The following is a 6,377-nucleotide window of genomic DNA, read 5'->3' on the forward strand; positions in this document are numbered from 1 at the left end:
TCAGCCGGTCACTGGGGTGTGACCGACAGACGTGTTATAGTAAATGTCTTAAAGCGGTCTCATGAAGACATGAAGATGGGCCAGTCATTAGGGTCTGAGTAACAAGAAGAAAATCATACCTGAGATGTTGGATCTGGGTGTGGCTGCTTTCTTTTCTCAAGATGATCTCTTCACCCTGGTGGCATTCTGGTGGGAATCTTCATCTCTTTGTCCTCAGGGCCGCCTTTCGACTTCAGACATTTATGAAGGCATTCATGGCAGACACAAGAAAAATGACACGCGACACAATTGTAATATACAAAGGTATAACTAACTATTTTATTTTACATTAGAGATACAATATATATTACAAAAAAAACAATTTACAATTAATTTTTACAATAGGCTTTTCAAAGCTAACTAACCTACCCTAACTAGTGTTGAGGGAGGGGGTGGCCCCCCTCATTTACGGAGAGACAGTCTATGCGTCCTCACATCATGGTGGTCGTGCAGGAAAGAGACAGAAAGATAGCAAGGGGATTATGGGAAGGGGTTTCTTTGTATCTCTACGCTCATGGACAATTTACCACCCGTCCATGCTGCAGAGTGTGTTAGAAGCAGTGGCACAAGGAAATAGTGCCACATCCCTCCCTATGCTATCCGAAATTTATGAGCATTCATAAATTTCAGAAGTCCCTAATTTTCCGTGAATGGTGCGTCAACCGGCCGTCAGCAATCAATGTCCCCATGCTCTACGTTCCATCAGGAACTCAGTGAAGCAAGTTATTTTTTCCACCAGGCTCCTGGTAGACTGGTATACTGCTTCAAATACCAGAGAGGGTAATCATCCTCGCCCTCCATCGAGGCAATGACCTCATGATTTCAGTTACTGGATTTACACTTTCTTAAGCAACCAGTATAATATTTTTTAACAAAGCCGGATTTTACGTGAGTTCATCACGCCGACCTATACGTATTTCACTAAGCCGGATTGTACGTGAGTTTATCACGCCGACCTATACGTATTTCACTAAGCCGGATTCTACGTGAGTTTATCACGCCGACCTATACGTATTTCACTAAGCCGGATTGTACGTGAGTTTATCACGCCGACCTATACGTATTTCACTAAGCCGTATTCTACGTGAGTTTATCACGCCGACCTATACGTATTTCACTAAGCCGGATTGTACGTGAGTTTATCACGCCGACCTATACGTATTTCACTAAGCCGGATTGTACGTGAGTTTATCACGCCGACCTATACGTATTTCACTAAGCCGGATTGTACGTGAGTTTATCACGCCGACTTATACGTATTTCACTAAGCCGGATTCTACGTGAGTTTATCACGCCGACCTATACGTATTTCACTAAGCCGGATTCTACGTGAGTTTATCACGCCGACCTATACGTATTTGACTAAGCCGGATTCTACGTGAGTTTATCACGCCGACCTATACGTATTTGACTAAGCCGGATTCTACGTGAGTTTATCACGCCGACTTATACGTATTTCACTAAGCCGGATTCTACGTGAGTTTATCACGCCGACCTATACGTATTTCACTAAGCCGGATTCTACGTGAGTTTATCACGCCGACCCATACGTATTTCACTAAGCCGGATTCTACGTGAGTTTATCACGCCGACCTATACGTTTTTTAATTTAGTCTGCATAACATTATTTCCGTAACTGGATTTACGCTCCCTTCAGCAACCAGTATAATGTATTTTAACCAAGTCGGAGTTACGTGACCTCATCACGCCGACCTATATGTATTCCAAGTTATTACTTCAGTTACTGGACTTACGCTCTCTTCAGCAACCAGTATAATGTATTTTCAGTGAAGCAAGTTATCTTTTTCCACCAGGCTCCTGGTAGACTGGTATACTGCTTCAAATACCAGAGAGGGTAATCATCCTCGCCCTCCATCGAGGCAATGGAGTAACTGGATTTACACTTTTTTAAGCAACCAGTATAATATTTTTTTAATAAGTCGGGGTTACGTGACCTCATCACGCCGACCTATATGGATTTAGTAAAACCTTGGTCTTCAGAGGTTCTAATCCAATTAATTCTGTTAGAGCAAGGAGTCTGCCGCCGAGCGACCAATAAAAACCATCCACCACGGAATATTTATTAATAATATAAAGAATTAATTAAGAAGGGCACTCAGCCTTCATGAGTTAGAATACTCAATTAGGGGGAAAAAATTTTCCAAAAATAAACAATTCAGAAACCTGGTATACATTAAATCAATGAAATAGGGTGTTAACAATTTTTTTTCTTAAAAAGAAAACATTTTTAAATCATTTCAGAGCACCTCGGTCACAATTAGAATTTGTTTACACAATGCAAACGCATTTCAGTTATTACATTCATAATTAACTTTTTCCCAAATTTCAGGGTACATTTAAAAAGTATGTGTATTTTTTCAAAACTTGATTTACAAAAGATCATTAAAATTTAATTCCCAAATTTAAAAATTATTTCAAGTATTTTGGTTCATCGTTAAAATCAATTTATGTTAGTTAACTTCTTTGCAAAGTAATTCATTTATTACTTTAAAAACAATCTTCTCAAAAGGTCATAAACTTCGAATAGACCCATTTTTCGTAATACAATTCAAAAATTATTCCAAACATTTGGTTCATTATTAAAATTAATCTTCCGAAAAGATCATAGACAATTCATTTTGAATCAATTCACCCTTCACAATGAGATTCAGAAACATCCCAAATTTTTCATTTCGTAATTATTATTTTTAAAATTCAGTGTACATTTAAAGTTATTTAATTGATTCTTAAAAATCATTTCTTCTTATAGGTCATTATCAAGGTCATTTCGAATTCAGAAACATTTCACGTTAATTAACTTTATTTTCCAAAGTAATTATTTTATCATTTAAAAGCAATTCTTTTCCTAAACTCACTCACAAGGATTATTTCGAATTAATAAACTCCCGCCACACCTAGGAGTCACATTAGTTAACGACCAGTTCTGTATAGTTAACAGCTCGAAAAAATTAAAGTTTCAATTAAAGAGAGATCTTTCTAGACTAAGGAAATCTTTTTTTTTCTTAATAATTAATTCAATTTTACGTATATACTCCTCAGTCAATATTTCAGGGACCCCTATCATACGGTCCAATTTCAAATAAACCTTCAATTAAAGAATTTGCTCGAATAATTCTTCCTTAAAATCATCTAGAGTTCAGGAAAATCTCTTTCGTTAGTCAAACAATATTTCCTTAGAAATTATCAAAAATTCAGAGAATATTCGAAATGTAATAGCGTAATTTTTTCTTTAAGAAAAACTATGAACATTTCAGAGAACTCTCAAAAAATGAACGTAATCATGTAACAGTTGGCTTTTCCAAACACTCGAAGACTTCAAAAAAAGTACTTTAAGTGCTGTTTGAATAATCGTCTCAGTTTTTATTTTTAATAAAAAAACAATTGAAGACATCATTTAATGTAATTTAACGAAGCATAAATAATTTTGTTCTTTAAACTTGGTAGAAAAATTTAAAAAAACTCCAAGTTAATTCGTTATTATATGCCCTCCTGCAATCAGCCATGGGGGTTTAGCTATACAATCATTAAAACGCAAGAGTAGAGAAAGAATGAGGGGAAAAAGAAGGGGATAGAGGCAGAGCGATGCCATTACACACCCCACCACCCTCATGATATCATTACGTAATAACAAAAAAATCTTCGACAATTTTCTCTCTCGTCCTCATAGACCCTAAAAGGTAAGGGAATGAGAGAGAGAGAAAGATAGAGAGAAGAAGAGAGAGAGAGAGAGGCAGATAGCATTGTTCTACCATCCATTCCTCAACACCCTCGCAAACACCATGACGAGGTCATCTTCGCTTATCTTTCCAATGTGCGGCCATTGTTTTAAAAAATGAGTGACAGGTAGACATTAAACATTTCTACGAGTTTAAAACAAATAACTAAATAGAAAAACAATCTTATTTTGAACAATTTTGTAAAATACATTCTAACACAAAACTTTCATATTATCTAACCCCCATTTTTTTTTACCAGTAACATTTTTTTTTCTTTTTAAACAGACAAACATCAATAAAAGAAACATTATCAATTCAAAAAAAATGTCCCCTTATGTTTCAGCTTTAATGAACATGAAAAATAAACACATCAACTGTTCATGGAATAAAATGTAATGTAAAAGTTCTATTTTTTCAAATCTGAATCTAACACTTGCAAAGTCAAAAGAATGTTTTTAAAAAGTCCTATATTTTTATAAACCTGAAATAAAGATCAGATAAAAAATGTTAGGTATCCTTTATTTTCTTTCCTTTTTTTTTTTAAATTTATTTTTCGAGCTTCGTGTTTGAAGGATTTTTTTCTTTTTTTTTTCATGTAATAACAAGATGCATAGATATACACACATATCGATATATATCCGGAGAGAGACAGAAAGAGAGAAAGCGTGAGAGAGAAAGAGACATTGCATATTCTAGAGACACTTTTTTCTCGTCTCTGTTTTTTTTTGTGTGTGTGGGACACATTTCTTACTTTTTTTTCGAAGGGTTACTTTCAATACTCTTTTTTTTTAAATCGATCCTTTGTAAACTGTTTTTTTTTTTTTTGTAGGTGCAAGACAATTTTTTGTTCAGGTTCTGAATTTTCTTTTTTGAGTGCGTTTTTTTTTTTTTTTTTGTGCGCGTGTGTACTGGTCTGCCATTTTTTTTTTAAATTTTGCCAGAAATAATAGTTTTTTTTCCGTTTTTAAAGACCGTGGACCATTTTTTTTTTTTTTTTATTCGATTCGTCTAGTGGTCGTTATTTTTGGTTGTGCCGTGGGTTTAAGGGTCGAAATTATTTCCATGCTGGGAAACAATATGTTCTGGTCATAGTGCATCATTTATACTGCGACACAGATGCGACGAGATCCGTCTGGTAATTAACCAGGGTCAATCCTGCGTCTTAAGGCAACCATTTATACCACGATCAGCCGGTCACTGGGGTGTGACCGACAGACGTGTTATAGTAAATGTCTTAAAGCGGTCTCATGAAGACATGAAGATGGGCCAGTCATTAGGGTCTGAGTAACAAGAAGAAAATCATACCTGAGATGTTGGATCTGGGTGTGGCTGCTTTCTTTTCTCAAGATGATCTCTTCACCCTGGTGGCATTCTGGTGGGAATCTTCATCTCTTTGTCCTCAGGGCCGCCTTTCGACTTCAGACATTTATGAAGGCATTCATGGCAGACACAAGAAAAATGACACGCGACACAATTGTAATATACAAAGGTATAACTAACTATTTTATTTTACATTAGAGATACAATATATATTACAAAAAAAACAATTTACAATTAATTTTTACAATAGGCTTTTCAAAGCTAACTAACCTACCCTAACTAGTGTTGAGGGAGGGGGTGGCCCCCCTCATTTACGGAGAGACAGTCTATGCGTCCTCACATCATGGTGGTCGTGCAGGAAAGAGACAGAAAGATAGCAAGGGGATTATGGGAAGGGGTTTCTTTGTATCTCTACGCTCATGGACAATTTACCACCCGTCCATGCTGCAGAGTGTGTTAGAAGCAGTGGCACAAGGAAATAGTGCCACACATTGTCTTAATCATATATAATTTATAGAAAATGAAAAATAAGTTGTCTTCATTAGATCTAAGTAATAGAAAATGAAAAATAAAGCTGTCTTCATTATATATAAGTTATAGAAAATGACAAATAAAGTTGTCTTCATTATATAAAATTTATAGAAAATGAAAAATAAAGTTGTCTTCATTATATATAATTTATAGAAAACAAAAAATAAAGTTGTCTTCATTCTATATAATTTATAGAAAATGACAAATAAGTTGTCTTCATTATATATAAGTTATAGGAAATGAAAAATAAAGTTGCCTTCATTATATATAATTTATAGAAAATGACAAATAAAGTTGTCTTCATTATATAAAATTTATAGAAAATGACAAATAAGTTGTCTTCATTATATATAATTTATAGAAAATGAAAAAAAATGTTGTCTTGATTATATATAATTCATAGAAACTGACAAATAAGTTGTCTTCATTATATATAATTTATAGAAAATGACAAATAAGTTGTCTTCATTATATATAATTGATAGAAAATGACAAATAAAGTTGTCTTCATTATATAGAATGTATAGAAAATGACAAATAAAGTTGTCTTCATAATATATAATTTATAGACAATGACAAATAAAGTTGTCTTCATTATATATAATTTATAGAAAATGACAAATAAAGTTGGCTTCATTATATATAATTTATAGAAAATGACAAATAAAGTTGTCTTCAGTAAAAATAATTTATAGAAAATGACAAATACAGATGTCTTAATTATATATAATTTATAGAAAATGACAAATA

General features: G+C 33.9%; 1 long non-coding RNA gene across 1 annotated transcript; it reads right to left on the reverse strand.

The window, feature by feature from the left end:
* Nucleotides 1–293: 293 nt before the first annotated feature.
* Nucleotides 294–5,587, reverse strand: LOC145271173 (uncharacterized). Its single transcript, XR_013865724.1, has 2 exons — nucleotides 1,633–5,587; nucleotides 294–1,240 (listed from the first exon to the last, which is right to left on the reverse strand). It is a non-coding gene; the product is annotated as an uncharacterized LOC145271173 (long non-coding RNA).
* Nucleotides 5,588–6,377: the final 790 nt, after the last annotated feature.

The sequence above is a fragment of the Euprymna scolopes genome, chromosome 46 (assembly GCF_053919585.1).
Source record: "Euprymna scolopes isolate OS-2025 chromosome 46, ASM5391958v1, whole genome shotgun sequence".
In the NCBI taxonomy this organism is placed as follows: Eukaryota; Metazoa; Mollusca; class Cephalopoda; order Sepiida; family Sepiolidae; genus Euprymna; species Euprymna scolopes.